The sequence below is a fragment of the Onychomys torridus genome, chromosome X (genome assembly GCF_903995425.1).
Source record: "Onychomys torridus chromosome X, mOncTor1.1, whole genome shotgun sequence".
Classification (NCBI taxonomy): domain Eukaryota; kingdom Metazoa; phylum Chordata; class Mammalia; order Rodentia; family Cricetidae; genus Onychomys; species Onychomys torridus.
The window spans coordinates 40377682-40394376 of record NC_050466.1 but is presented as its reverse complement, the minus strand read 5'-3'; the positions used below and the strand labels follow the sequence as shown (position 1 = coordinate 40394376).

General features: G+C 37.6%; 1 pseudogene; it reads left to right on the top strand.

Moving 5' to 3' along the window:
- Positions 1-3401: 3401 nt before the first annotated feature.
- On the top strand, positions 3402-13348 carry LOC118574611 (annotated as a pseudogene).
- The last annotated feature ends 3347 nt before the right edge of the window (positions 13349-16695 follow it).

The following is a 16695-nucleotide window of genomic DNA, read 5'->3' as shown; positions in this document are numbered from 1 at the left end:
GGCTTTTTGAGGGGTTTGGTAACAAGGAAAATTATAATTATAATTTTCTAGTCTCCAACCCATCGAAGGCTCAAGAAAGATAATATTACCTGAGTAAACAGGAAGTATAGAGCAAACCACCTCCAAAAATATAGAAACAACAGAACAGCTAGCTGACAGTACAGTCACTCAAGGTTCCTCTCTAATGTTGGGGCACACATCTTTGGCCTACAGGCCTAGAATATCTAACAGACTTTTCTGTGAAGCAGGAATTTCGAAGGACTGTCTTACCCTATCTTGGCAAAGTTCAGCATCACTTTCTTTTGTGTCCTACTTGATGAGTTTGGACAGTACACTTCAGCACTCAAAGGAAGGATAGTTTCTTGCCTCAATATCTTTTGCCACAAAGAAAGCAAAATCAATATGGAGGTTCTTCAATGCTCATCATCCTTTTATAAAGTAAATTGGTGCTACCAGGAGGAGATATGTCTTACTATTATGAAAAACCTTAGATTATTAAAACATCTTAAATGCAATTCTGTAGGTCTCTGAAGTGTTTGAACACCATCTGTCTATCTAAAATATATCTCTTCTGGACCTTGAAAACATACCTAACATGGCCACATATTAGATTGTGGGATGACTAACTACTAACCTATATTTCTTAATTATCCTAAATAGTTTGTAACAATAACTTTTAAGGAGTAGAAATTTATATTACATTGTTAAATGAGCTGCATATAAGTACAATACATTAAACAAATGTAGTAAAGTATATATAGTATAACAAAATAAGCTTGAATTTGTGTCAATATACAAAAACTTTACCAATGTAAAAATATTTGAGACTAGTAATTGTTCAAAAGTAGACAACAATCCATCCTTTTATAGCATTTCTATAATATACCCCCCTTTCTTCCCTTCAGAAAGAGTTTCCTGAATCTAATATTCTTTGTTTAGTTTTTTACCTGACCTTGATCAACAACTTGAAACCAATCCTCCCAATGATGATAAAAATCCATAATCTATTGAATTACCAAAAAAACACCCCCACCTCTTCGGAATGTGGGTGTCATGTTCTCTAGACTGCTTCCTGTTGTCTGGGGGTGATAGCATCTTTAGGGGATACTGAGAAATTTGAGAAAATGGTCAAGTCCTGGGAAAGATAACTGTTGTCCAGTCTTGGTGTGATAGAAAATTGCAAAACTTATCTGAAGTTCTGGCTGTATAGTTTGTGAGGCTAGATCATCTCAGCTAACAGCTTTGAAATTGTTCTGGATGGTCAATTTTGAGGAAATTGCAACAAGAGCATTTTGAGAGGCTGGATAACCTGGGCTGCTTCATTGGTATCTGCTCCCTTTTTTTTTTCTTTCTGAAAACACACAAACTTTTAAAGCTAACATACATATCTGTATTAACACAAATATGGAATATGTGGTATGCACATGTCAGTTAAAAATGTTTTTGTTCTATGTAAAAGACATCTGTTTTCTTTTTAAGTCCATTTCAACTGTATAACCAAACCTCTATATCCATGCCATATGAAAGGATGACATGTAATATTAAGTCACAAGAACTTTGTAGCCAACAAAATTTATCATGTCTCATCCAGTCTCAAAGCTCTTCCAAGGGATCAGCATATAACTCATCTGTCCTGTGGTCTTTCTTGGTTTCCTTTTTCATGTCTGCTGCCAAGATTTTCAGGAGGTCTCCCCAATCAACTCTGATCTTCATTAATTTTGTAGATAATCATAGCATCTTGTTTTCTGTGGAAACAAAGAAATAACCTCTCCTCCAGTGCAACACATGATTTTGCTTCCATTCTGAAGTTAAGACATGCTTAAAATATATAGATTGGTTTAATTTAGCAGTTTTCATTATCCAATGTCTCTCAGCAGCTATTGTTTTTTTGTACATTAGCATGTAAAAAATTCAGTCAACAAAACATCATAAAGGATTCAGATGCCCTGTGTATTTTCCATCATTACTTGGCCTATGCTTTTTATATTTCTTCATTCTTTCTTTAAAGAGTTTAATTTTTATTTATTTTTTTCTATGACTGTCTATACTCATTTTCTTTAAATTATTTACCATCTAAGTACATTTTTAAACACACTGTAACCTGTTCAGAGGTTTTGTCAGTCTGGATCTGGCCTTTTGGGGTGATTGTGGTGTGTGTTTGTGTGTGTGTGTGTGTTTGTATGTGCACATATGTGCTCACATGCAACTGCAGCCTCCTCTGACTATATGAGCCAAATCTTCAACTGTTAGGCTACAGACCCACAGCTCTGCCTAGCATATGGCACACTGCTCTGCTCCCCTCAGTTTCATCAGAGCCTAGCCTAGTCTCACGTTGGCAGGTACCTTCCTAGAGCCACATTTATCCACCCCTGCTCTGGGAATTTATTTTGTCTGCCTTAAGCAGAAGTTTGCACCAAGTATCAGCTGCTCAAGTACTTGGCTATACAGCAGGGCCTTTTAAAAGAGCCATGTTTTTGTACACTGATCCTTCCTAAGAGACCATTTTCACAGGCCCTATGTGGATATTTGAGCTTCCATGTTGGATGTCATATGTAAAGAATCTTTCTCTGTCCCACCATCAGCTACCAAGTAATGATCCAGAGACTTATTATTAATCACAAAATCTTTGTCTTATCTTAGGCTTGTCCCACTAGCTCTTATAACTTAAATTAACCTACTTTTATTTATCAATGATTTACCATGTGACTTTTTGTTTTTCTTTCCTTTTGTAAGTCCAACTCCATCCATGTCTCCTTGGTGTGTCCTCTGTGCTTAGATTCCTCCTCTTCCTTTCTCTCCCCAGAAATCCTGCCTATACCTCCTGCCTAGCTGTTGGCTGTCCAGCTCTTAATTAAACCAATCACAATAGTATATCCCCACATAGTGTACAAATATCCAACTATATTTGGAAAAGACTATTCCTCCAACTCTCAGCATTACTTAGTTTCTTATAGTTCTTTGTGTAGGGTTGAGGACTTATAATCTTTCCCCCTTCCACTTTCACATCTATGTTGTTGTTGTCCTTGTTCAGCTCATGTTTAAACAGTCATGTCTGTGGGACATTATGCAAGTAGTTTCTGACATTATTAAGAGACACCAGTAGATTCCCTAACTACATTCTTATGCATTTGTGTTATACTCACAGGTAAGTACAGTCCTCACCCCTCAACAAGTAAAGTTCTCATTGCAACAAATGGAAACCATTACATAAAACCACAACCAATAAAACTGCAGAGTTGTGGAGGACAGTCCTGGAAGATACATTTACAAAACAATGCTTCACTTAAGGCTCAGGGAACATGGTATAAGAAAAGGCAGAGAGATCATAAGAGCCAAAGGATCAGGGAGTCTCCTGTCAAATTATGTCTTCTAATGTCAAAAGTTCTACTTTTTATGCCAACATGTTTGAGGTGAAAATTTCAATTCATGAAGATGTATGCATTCAGACTCTGGCACTTGCTCAAATGCAGATAAGCTCCTGGTAAGTGTTCTGGCAAAAGAAAGAGTTCTATAGAGTTTGAAAGCTGAATTGGGTGGACAGGTTATACCTTGGTCTATAGTTTCTATAGAAGAGAAACTAATGGAGAAGAATTATTTTTCATACTGGCATTTCAGTGTTTAGCTAGAGATTTCATCTAATGAAAGGTTTCTGAATATTTAATAAAAACAGATGTGTATTTACCAAGGATTAACTCTAGCATATAAATGTTCCTGTGCAATTGAAATGATAGGAACAGGAAATGAATTTCATATTTTTTAAGCAATGAAGTAAGACATTTAAACTCATGCTATATTCTTTATGATTAAATAGTACATAAAATTACATTGACTTGTTAGACTTTGCTGTTCATATGATCTATTAAATATAATTCATATAATATATACAATAAATATGTAATAGGAACCTTTACAACATGTGAATATTTCTTCTTTGTAGTTTTATTCAACAAAGGCACTAATGTCCCTGTTTTACAAACTGGAAACTATAAGACACAACTGTGAATGGTGGAATTAAGATATAGTACTAAACATTGCTTCTTCCTTGAATTATGACCTTCTCATCACTACACCACAGTGTTCCTTAACTTCACTTTAAATCTTGTCCAGGTTACAATTTTCTTAGATAGAAGTTTAGCATATTCAAGATGAAGTTGAATACCTCCTTCCTTGCCACCAGCTGCCAGAAACTCATTGAAGTGTATGATGAACACAAGCTTCATACATTCTATCAGTAGCACGTGGCCATCCAAGTAGCTGCTGGTGCTCTGAGTGAAGAGTAGAGGGGTTATGTGGTCCAAATCAGTGGCAGGAATGACAAACAAGGTTTTCCTAATGAAGCAAGGTGTTTTGACCCATAGCAGAGTGTTCCCGCTGTTGAGTTAGGAGCATTCTTGTTATAGACCAAGGAGAACTGAGAGAGGAAGCACAAGTCTGTTTGAGGATGTATCATGGAAGCCTATCTGAGTGTTCTCAACTTGGTTATTGTAACAAAAGGAGAGAAGGATATTCCTGGACTAACATACTACTATGCCTTGTCAGTTGGGACCTAAAAGAGCTAGCAGAATCTGAAAACTTTTTAATCTCTCTAAAGAAGATGATGTCCAACAATACATTCGGAGAAAGCCACTAAACAAAGTAGGCAAGAAGCCCAGGACGAAAGCACCCAAGATTCAGTGCTAGCAATAGCTCTGAAGAAACAACAAACAAAGAAAATCAAAGAGAAAATTTTAAGTTATGTGAATTATATACTAAAAGTAATTTAAAAATTAAAGCAATATTTGTCAAAAAGCAAAGTTCACTTAATAAAGCAATAGCTAATCTTATTCTTTATTTAAATTCATAAACAAGTGCTGTCTCCAGTTTTATGCTTCCAAAATTTTGGGATATATGGCAAATGACTGAATATTAAACTAATTCATACAAAACATGCACATCTCCATGAATTTATTATGAGATAAGAGTTCTGTTTTCCTGTGTTTATGGAAAGCCCACTATTACATATTTAAATGTGCTAGCTGACATTGACAGGAGTGAATATCACTAATTCTGACCTCTACTGCTATTTCTAAGGAAAATACAAAGGGAAAGAAAAATGATCAATCCATTTAACTTATTACCTTGACAGAATAAAAGAAGGCAGAAGCATTATTTCAAGGAAAATTGAGTGCAACAGAAAGGTGGACATGATCATTATATATTGTAAATGTGTATGAAATTCTCAAATCATAAATTAACAAATATACTAAAAAAAGCCTATGAGTTACTTCAGTTTGGAAACATGCCTTTCAATCAGAACAATGCAGAAGGCAAGAGATGTAGATTAATTGGACTCTTTCTAAGATTAATATTCAACATGATTATTATATTTTAAGGAATGTCTTGTGTTCTTTAGACTGTGTAAACTTGAAATTACCTGTGTGCTCTTGAACTTTCTTTTATTGTTTCTGCTTTTATTTTTCTGTGAATATAGTCTACTTAAAAAAAATTACCAGTTCCTTTCAGGAAATATCAGAATTAGAGCTAAATAATTTGATCAGAGAAAGACATGTGTATTTACATATAATTGAATCTTTCTTCCCATTTATACTTCTAAAATAATGTTAACAAAAAGCTTGTTCCTAGTGCTGTTAATATTTAAATGATAACTGATTTAATTTTATCTATGGGATAGTAATGTACATCCTAACAATCAATGTCCATTATCTTCATACTGTAACTTAATTTGAGGGAAAAAGAATTAGTTAAGTCTAATATTCTTGGTTGTGAAGGAAAACCCAGAGCTGGAAATTCACATAGAGTTTTCCAAACCAAGAATATTAAAGCCCTTGTTGACTATTTATCTGTTGAGTAGCACTCTCAACCAAATCACGTAACAATACTAAGAACATTGGGGCTGAAAGTGTCCATTGCATAAATATAGCATTTAAAGGTAAAAGTAATGAACTTTATCAATTTTAGTACTGAGAATTTAAGAAAGAAAAAGTTTTAGATTAACAGTAAATTGCAGATGAAGCAAAAATAAACTTGATAAATTAATGCATTGCCATTTGCAGTATAAATAACTAATAGATTTGAGACTGCACATAAGTGCAATATTTATCTCACATTAAGCATTTTTCAAATGAAAATATATGCTAATCAGTTTTGTGCAGTTTAAAACTATGATTAAGTATATAATTTAGATGCTTAATTGAAGTTTTATTGGACTTTTTCACAATAATTCTGTTTGATATATGTATAATTAAGTTCCTAAAATATGTTGCCAAAATAAATTTATACATTTTATAAAGATTATTCATCTTTCTAATAGTGGGCTATACATTTTGATCTAAGTTCAATTATACCTTTTTTTTTGAGAATTTCATATATGAACACCCAGTATGAACACCATTTTCACCTCTCCTCTCCTATGTAACTCTTCCCATGTCCTTCACCAACTACTTCTGGAATTCATGACTTCCTTTGCATAGTTATTATTATTGAAATATAAATATAATTGTCAAATATAAATATATTGTCAAAATATAAATAAAATATACACACATATATAACCTACTGAGTCCACTTAGCATTGCTTATATGTACATGTGCTTAGGTTCATGCTTGGAGAAAACTAGTTCTTCCTCTTCCAGCAGCTGCTGACTATCTGTAGCTCTTCATTTAGGACTTAGATACTACAAAACTTACACCATCCATATCTACTTGTATATTTGTATGGAGATTATGTAGGTATCATTTAGCAAACCATATTGTTCAAATTTCAAGGGAGCAGTATATCTATCATGTCTAGAAGACATTGATTCTGCTCCTTTGGCTCTTACAATCTTGCTGACCCCTCTCCTGAAATATCTCCTGAGATTTAGGTTATGTAGTAAATACATCAAGTGGGGCTGACGTGCCCAATGGTCATTTATTCTCTGAATCTTGTCCAGCTGTGCATCTTTGAAGTATCTTTCTGCTTCAAAATGAAGCTTATCTGATGAGATGTTGGAGCTGCACTTAGCATAGGATATAAGAATAAGTATTTAGGTTGAACCTTTTGTTCTTGAAAGACTGGCACCTGGGCTCCAGTTGCAGCTCCTTCATCAAGACAGAACCATCCAGCCATTTGTCAATCATTGAATCCATCTGTCACCAGAGCCCCAGTAGCTTGTTTGATGTCAGTGGTAGCTTTGGCATGGCCCTGGGCACCCAAGCCAATAGTCTGTGTTTATAGATGAATTACTGAGAGACATTCTGTGGCACAAGAACTGTGAGAACTTATTTAGTTGTATCATGGAGAACTTGACCATTAACTGCAAATACAAGTTGACAATTAAATGCAAGTACATGCTCAAAGCCATGCCTAAAGGTCTGTGCCTCCTATGAGGGTTCATTTCTTCTGACTACAACTGTGGTGTGATCTCCTGTGAGGCCTACAAGGCTTTCATAAATGGAACATTTAAGGAAACATCCAGTACAGTTGCCTGGCCACCAACCAGTGTGAGGTCATCAAACAAAGGCCAAGTCCTGTCAGGTTTTCAACTTAGTGTATTTCTTCAAAGTGGGGATGCTTAAAGAAGATGGATGCTTTGACTGAGGACAAGGAGGCTACTACCAGTAAAAGTAACTAAGAAAACTATCCATATCTAAGCTAACAGATTTCTTTACCTGCTAAAAAGCCACTGACTAAGATTGTCTCATATCTACTGGTGGCTGGGCTAGACAAGCTGTATGCTATGCCTCCTATCCCTGGTATGCTAGTATCTGTAACCTAACAGATACAAAGTTTATGATCATCATTAGCTAGGCTAAGCACATCCTTGGATTATCAAATCTATCACTGGGGAATCAGATAAATCTTTGCAGAGTGACTATATGGAGACTCTCATCTTGGGTGTCCTGTACTTCTCACTGTCCTATGATGTCAAGCTGGTGCACGTGAAAGACTACTACATCATGGATAAGGAGCACTCTTACCTGGCCAGGTTGACAGAACTTTACCAAGCCATCATGCAGCTGGTAAGAGGGTACAAGAAGCTCAAGGAGGAAAATGAGGAATTTGTGATACTCAAGGCTCTGGTCCTTGCCAACTCCAATTCCATGTACAGTGATGTCCTAGAGGCTGTGCAGAAACTGCTAAACCTGTCACATGGGGCACTGCAGAACTACAAGTTGAGTCAGCACCATAAGGAGTCACAGAGGACAAGCTAGCTGCTGCTGACACTGACCCTGCTGTAGCAGACAGCAACCAAGGCTGTGCAACAGTTTCTTTTTTCTTTTATTTATTTATTTATTTGTTTGTTTGTTTGTTTATTTATTTATTTATTTATTTATTTATTTATTTATTTATTTAGAGACAGGATTTCTCTGTGTAGTTTGGTGTCTGTCCTGGATCTCGCTCTGTAGACTAGGCTGGCCTCGAACACACAGAGATCCACCTGGCTCTGCCTCCTGAGTGCTGGGATTAAAGGCGTGCACCACCACAGCCTGGCCTGTGAAACAGTTTTATACTGTAAAACTGCAGTTCAAAGTGACCACACACAAACATTTTGGAGATGCTAGAGGCCAAGGTGTGACAGTCCAGCACACAGACAGATGAACAGACATATGTAGAGACCTCCACAGCCAACAGCCTCAACTTTCCATATCTGCTACCTCATTGGAGCTCTGAGATGTCTGAGATGAGGGGGTTTCCTGCTTCCTGGCCATGTGCAGGCTCTGGAGGCAGGGGAGCACATGAGGAGGTGGTGATGAAAGGACATTAGGGAATGATTTTTCACCACATTTTCTCTGGTATTTTTAATTCTTCATGGGCCAGGGCTGATATCCTTTAGGCTAGAGACCACCAGAGGAAGCATCCTTCCTCACCCATCAAAAGGCAGCACATCTATTTGCAACACCCACAATTTCAAGACCTCAGTGTACCCAGGTAGGTAATAGTCAGTGCCCAGGGCTGAAGAGACTTAGATTGGGTGCTCCTGGAGGTGTTGATTTCAGAGGTCAGGTCCTCAGAGCAGGAGTATTTCCAGACACTCTGCTTGCAGAGGTCCCTGCGGCTGTTCCTGAGGCTCTGTGCCTTCTCAGTCCAACTAGAATCCCCCACCATTCTCCTTTTCTCTTGCCCTAGCACACTCAGATCCCAGTTGGTATGTCTGACAGCCCATCAGTGGCCACCCTCCTCCCAAGAAGCCTTTTACCTGTTTCTTTTCCCTACCTCAGTCAGCCTAGATAACTCCAGGTCATCAGCATGAGAACTCACTGGCTCAAAAGATCTGGGTCTGGGTCCCATTGTCCCCTTTATTGCTTTTTCCTTTTCCTCCTCCTCCTCTTGAGACTTATGGAAATTTCATGGCCTGGCCTCATCAGAGGGCACTTGGGGACCTTCACTCAAGCTCAGCAGCCTTGATTGGGGTTTAGGATAGGAAGATGCCTAGCAGCAGAGAGGAGGAAAAGTTAGCTATAAAGGAAGAAGACATAAACTTCATTTTTCACCTACCCCCTGTATCACAAAATATGAGGCTTCTTGCCATAGGAGGGCTGCTTCCTGCCACCCATGCATCAACATTGTTTCATGTAGACCTCATGGGCCAGCTCTTGACAAGATCCTCAGTCTGGTTGTTGTATAGGGTGGTCCACCAACCCATCCCACTCTTTCTGAGAGGCTTTTCTCCCAAGAAACCTCTTAGCCCTGGACACATGGACATGGATTTTTCTCCCCATTTTACCAACTCAAGGGGATGTCTTGAGCACTTATTGGTGTTGATGAGCTGACAAGATCTCCTGGGAGATGAGGAGGTTCAGTCTGGAAAATGGATATGCTAAGTCACAGAGGACACTAGTCTGGAAAATCCCCCAGGCCACACCTAATCCGGCACAACCATATCTGAATTGAATGGCAGAAGTCATAAAGCCAGCACAGCTGCTTGACAAAGATCCAGCAAAGCTGAGCCACATGACGGTTGCCATGCCACCTTTGGTTTTCATCTCCACCTGTTACATACTTGGGGTACTTTTAATATTTGTACAATTTGAGGATATTGGATTGATGGAAAATTCCTTATGAATCATTTATGCTTTCCCCAAGGAATGCTGCTTCTAAGCTTGCCCAGGAAAGTCCTGAACATACTAACCCCACCACCCTGATTTTAAGGAGATATCCTTATCTACTTGAAGGTCTTCCTTATGCCTTGGAGGTTGTGACATAAAGAAGCCAGAGGTCTCTTCGTGAGGCTATGAGACATTCTTGAAACATCTGTCTCTGTACTTACACTGGAACAAGATATTCAAAACAAAGTAAATTCAAAAGGGTCAACAAGATTCGGTGGTCTAGAGGAATTGTCCACAGTTCAGATTACAAGTCTCTTCCCACTGTACTCTCAGACAATTATGTGGCATACAACTCTGCCCTACACAGAGACATACTGATGAGCAAAGTATGAAGTGGAAAGATGATGAAAGTATGAGATATTAGAACCTCCCTCTCTTAGAAGTTAGCTCATGTAGAGCCACTATAATGTCATATGACCAAGGAACAACAGAATGCCAGGATTAGACATATATAAAAATATAAATGTAAACATTGATTATATTAAGAATTTGAATAATTACTGCAGCAGATTCAGCCTGAGGATTTTTTCTGGGCACTCTGACCACTAAGAGTTAATAATTCATTGCTTGAGACATGGCAAAATGCCCAGGGTGGTTGAAGATTTTGTTTTGGTCTAATGTCTTTGAAGCAACCAAAGCAACCAACCTGAGCACAGGCTGTCATATGCCTCTAGAGTCTCAAAAATTGGATTATGGGGTTTATGAGTAAAATGATAACTCTGTTCATTTATGATGTCAAAACTTGAGGGAAAATTATTGGAAATGATAACTCTGTTCTGTCCATAGTTTATTAATGATGACTACAAGATGAGCAAAAGGAAGTGAAACATGTGTCCAAAAACAAAAATTATATGATCTATGTTTTGTAACATCATGAATATATCCCTGCTAACTAAATTCTGTTCTGTATAAATAAAGAAACACTCTGGATGCTAGCCAGTCAGCCTGCAAGATTCTCTAGACCACCAAGGTCTGGCTCACTTCCTTCTCCACCAACCCCCTACACCCTCTAAAGGACCAATCCACCACTTGGGATGGCTCCTGGCACTAATCTGCTCCCACTTGACCAGGAGAGACAAGCTGATCCGACCTCTCCCTAGAACTGAAGGGTAACTCTTTAAGGCTTTCTAAAACCAGAGGCTGTTACTAGTCCTGCTTCCCTGTCTTGACACACCTAGCAACTGTAGATACTCCAGATTAGAGGCTGGCTAGTTCCCATAGAGAATGTCAAGATCTTCAGGAGATCTCCTTGCCCTTTTGGCTATGGGAAATTGCATCTCAGAGTCACTGGATGAGTGGATGCCAAAGCATCCATGTTCTTTCCATAGCTCTTCATCTATCTCCTTGTCTTTGATCAAAGACAGATGCTACTTCTGTATTAAGGAACTAGGCCAAATGTCAAGTAATCATTAAGCACTGGGCTCAGAGATCTGGCCCAAGAGAACTTGAGGTATGTTCTGGGAACCACCCCAGCAACACTGCTGCATGCCCAAGTTGTGGGAAGAAGGTGTAATTCAAAATCCTACCTGGTTATCTGCACTTCCTCTGGGCCTCTTGCTCACACCAGCAGGGGTAGGGCAGTGCCAGTGTCCATAGCTGGGTGAGTGACCACTGCTTAACAACAGCAGCTGTGAAGTTGGCAACTTTGTTTCTATGGTCTACTAACACACATACTCAAGATGGAACCCCTTTCACCAAAAGGGTCTGCTGGTCCACTGTCCTTAAGGCAGAAGCTGCCTTTGCAAGTAACAAAAATGTGTCAGTGATAGTGGAGTGACCTTTTGTGAAATCCAGGGCCACTGGGCACCTGGAGTTAGAGGGTAGAGCCAGCTGGTTCTAAGCCATGTAAGAGATCTCTATGAAGCCAGGGTGCTAAGTGGGACAGGAAAAAATGATGAGAGTCTGACCTCCCTCCACCATCCCCTGTTCCAATCAGCAAAACTCAGGCTTCCTTCTACATCTCAGTTTCTGGCTGTCTGGAGAGGAGCTCCCCCTTCTCAGTTACATATGCATGATAGAGAATGTTTTAAATAATAAAAAACCTAAACATAGACAATCTTGGAGAAGGTGATATTGGCTGAGTTTTATTTTAGTCCCTTGTCACCATTCTTTCTAAAGGTTCTGGATGATTTTTTGTCTCTCAATTTTTGCATACACAGACTAGTGACTTCCTAGGGCCATAATGTGAAGACTAAGAGTTTCTCATTTGGGATTATCAGGATCAGAGGCTATGCTATCTGAGCCTTGTTCTTCCCTCCAGATTCTACTGCAATGGACAGACAAATCACTATATCTAAACTGACAGTCTCTTATGCCTCTTTACCTTCATGTGCCTTGTGTTTTCCCACATCACCCATGGTATTCTCACATTCAGTCCAACTTATCTGGAATCTAAAATAAGAAAGTACCTCCCCCTTATAAAGAACACATATTTAGAGTATAGTTAGAACCTGTATTAATTTAGAAAATTGATGGTAGTAGCTTCTCTTCTAGGGTCTAGTTGGTTGCATTCATAGTGTCAAGCATCAGTCAGTTCCCTTCTATTGTCAGGCCTTTAATCCAAATGACAGTTGTTGGTTATCCCTGTGAACAAAATGCCATTAATGCACCTCTGAAACAATCTTTCCTGAGTTGGCTATGGCAATACATTGTATACCCCAAAAAACTTGCCTTGGGATCAGAGGACAAAGCCAGCCACTATATTAAACATGGAGTTCAGCCAGTGGTAGCACATGCCTTTAATCCTAGCATTTGGGAGGCATAGATCCATACAGATCTCTGTGAGTTCAAGGCCACACTGGGAACAGATACAAGTGTGGTGGCACATGTGTTTAATCCCAGCACTAGGAAAGAAGGAAGATGGCAATGCACAAAAAGGTATATAAGGCTTGAGTAAACAGGAAGTCTCTCTCTTGAGGCTGAGAATTCTGTAGATGTAGGCTAGTGGCTGTGGCTTGTTTTGTTTCTCTGATCTTTCAGCTTTCACCCCAATACCAGGCTATGAGTTTTTTATTAATAAGACCTGTTAGCAATTTGTGTTATAGTTGGTCACTGTTGTTTATAAGCTTTGCAGCTAAGTAGGGCTACTCTTTGTTTTCTTCTTTGGCAGATTGAATGGCTCATTCACGTGAGAGCAGGTACTCAGAAAGAGACTTCCAAATCAGTTCCGCCTAGATTGCTCCAAGTCTTGTGTCTAAAGAAAGTGTGTCTTCAGCAAGAAGGTCTTACCTTCAAATCTAGATACAACCAAGGACAGTGACAATAGCCTAAATTGTTTTAGGAGGTCTCTGAAACCCTCCTGACCAACAACTCAAATGCCTTATGCACAATATCTTATCATCTGAAAATGGGAATGGTTTGATATATTCTTCTGTTAGTATCAATTTAATCTTTTTCTCTTGTCTTCTTGTTCTAACTAGGGATTCAAGTACTATATTTAAAAGGAGTGCGGATACTGAACAGCCCTGTTTCATTCATTATTTTAATAGGGTTGCTTCTTGTTTTTCTCCATTTAGTTGATGATGCTAGCTATGCACTTATCACCTTTATTTTGTCCTTATATTTCTGTCTTCTACTTGATCCATTCTACCAGCAAGGTTTTGCCCTGAGTTTTCTACATTGGTTACTGAGAATTTCAATTCCATTTTTATTTCAACTCAATTTTCTTCAGTATTTCTACCTCTTTGTTGAATTTCTTTTCAAATCCTGAATTGTCTTTATCACTTCATTTAACTTCATGTTTGTGTTTCTTGGGACTTTATTCAGACCATTCAGACATTTGTTATTTTCTTCCTTAAGTTCCTTGAGATAATTTTGTGTGTCATTTTTATACTCCTTAAATTTATTTTATCATGTCTCTGATTGTTCTTTTAAGCTATGTATTATGGAGTTCATCTAGGTTATTCTCATTAGAAAACATTTCAATGGATGGTTTGGGTTTCTTTGGTGGGGTAGTCTTAGTCTGTTGTGTTGTTTGTATTTTTTGTGAACAAGACCTATGCATAAAGAATGATTTCATTAATTGCCTGATATGGGACTATAGTCTACCTCTGTTGAGTGAAAATTGCCTTTTTTGTTTGTTTCGTTTAAGTTTTTCCCACTGCCCAAACTTAGTTTATTTCTGATCAGGTATCCTTCCTATACTTAGTGCTTACTTTTAAGAGACTTGGTTGACTCCAATTCAATGGTACCAGTTGAAGCATGAAGATGTAGCTCCTAGGCAGTTAATTGGTATAGAGAAGTGGTTTGTGACAAGGGATTTGGGCCATAGTCACCAAAAGAGTGTATGATTGTGACTTGGGTCTGCATTTGGACATGGAGGGATAGACCAAGGCTAGGGACTGGAGCAGACTCACTTAGAGAGTATAAGTGGGTTTGACTCCAGGAGAGGCCTGAAAGTAGAAGAGGTTTGGGGTGACTGACTCAGAGAGTAGCCATCCTGGTGCAGCTCTGGATTGGTCTGAACAGATAGAGGCATTGCAGGTGTGAGTCTTGGAGACTCACCTATATGATTCATATTCAGGTGAGACTACAGATGGGCCTGGGCATGTAGTAGTGGTATGCAGGGGGTGTGTGGGATTCACCCATCTGGTGCACACTCACTACCCAGCTGGTGCACATTCAGGAGTGGACTTGGGTGTGTGGGAGCATTATAAGTAGGTCTTTGGTGCTCAGTTAAGCTTTTAAAGTTATAGCTTCATAAGAACGTCTTCTAGTATTTTCATTTAAATAAATATGTTGTTATTTTTAGTTCTGGTAATGGCAATATAGTTAATTCCATGAGAGAATGATTATCTTATTATGGCCAATTTTAAAACAAATTGATTTTAAGGTACTAGAGTCAGAGTGAAAACAAGCAGAAATTGGAGGGGATTCAAGTTCTGGTAAAAGGAGGATTCATTGGGTACAATTCATGATTATAGGACTTTTCTATTGTGACAATCCAGAGTTATCATTAAATATTCTTAAGGAGAAATTCATCATCTAATTGGTTTGAAATATTAACAAGCATTAATCTCATTGATGAATCAAAAATTAAGGAAGGATAGCCCCAAAGAAGAAGCCCAAAATAGTATTGTGTCAACTATCCATTTGTTTATTTTTTAAACCCTAAATAGTGTATTAGGGAAAACTCCACACTTCATCTTTTGGTTTGTAGAGTTTGTTTTCATTCCAACAATTATAGAAATTGGTATAAAACCTCAGTATTTCATAGTTTAATTGTAACAAACTATGAAACAATTTTTTCTCAATATATATGATCAAGCATCAGTTTATTGCCTTAAATAACACCCCTACCAAAATCCAAAACATTCTTCCAAAGACAACACAAGCTGAAGAACTTACTCAGAAGTTGCTTGTTACTCTTCTAGAGGATCCTAGTTGGTTCTCAGCATACATATCAAGTGCCCTTCACAACCATTTGTAACTCTATTTTCAGGAGGATCTGATGTTCTCTTTTGGCTTCTATGAACACCCACATACATGTGCACATACAGAGTAAATAATAAACCTTTTAAAAAGAAGACAGTATATTCAGACTCTCTATAGTAGGCAAATACAGTAATACTTTGCATCTGAAGACAGTTGCTGGACAAGCAAATAAGTGGAACTATGTTAATCTTGGTGATAATACAAATAAACTGAATTATAGAAAAAAATAAACTTTTTAATGTGTCAAGAAATACACTATCAAATCATCAAAGGATGCACTATGAAATCGGATGAATTACTTGCAAATCATATGTCAGATAAGGTTGAACTCTATAGTATGTAAGAAACTTACAACTCAACAGAAAAAAAGACAGACAACCTAACTGAAATGTTGCCAAGACATTTTAATGGGCATTTTTTCCAATAATGTATAAAATTAATAAGAGATGCAAATGCTAACTACAATAAGCTACCGCTTCAGAGTGTTCACTACTACCACTATAGAAAACATTTAAGATGATAAATTATGATATTGATAGCAAATAATAACTGAGAACTTCCTATAATACTGAAAACATTTGGAAAACAATCTGCTATACACTGAAAAGATTAAACACATGAAAAGATTAAACACAACTCATAAATTATAGATATGTGCCTAAAACAATAAACATATTTGCAATGAACCTTGGATACAAATGTTCACAGCAGTATTATTTAATATATTCTAATAGGGAATAATTCTCATCTCTGTGAATTGCTTAATTGCTGAATAAACTGGTATATAGATGTGAAATAGGTCACTTTTCAGTAATAAAATGAATAAAGTTCTGACACATTCTAGAGCATAGATAAAATTTTATATTATTATTCTAAGTGAATAAAGGCATAGAAAAAAGCCACAAATGGTCTAATTTGATTTTCATAAGTGATCCATAATATTCAACAGAGTAATAGTATACTTCTGTCTTCCAGGGTGAAGAACAGAGCACACAAAAGAGGAATGGTAGTTATATTGGTTAATGGTGTTTTTGACATTTTATTCAATAGTATTCAAAATGTCTACCCATGAGATAATGCCCAATTTTGTACAACTCTGAATAAACTAGAAACCACTGAACTCTGTATAATTGTGTACATTTAATAACATGTAAGTTATACCTCAATAAAGCT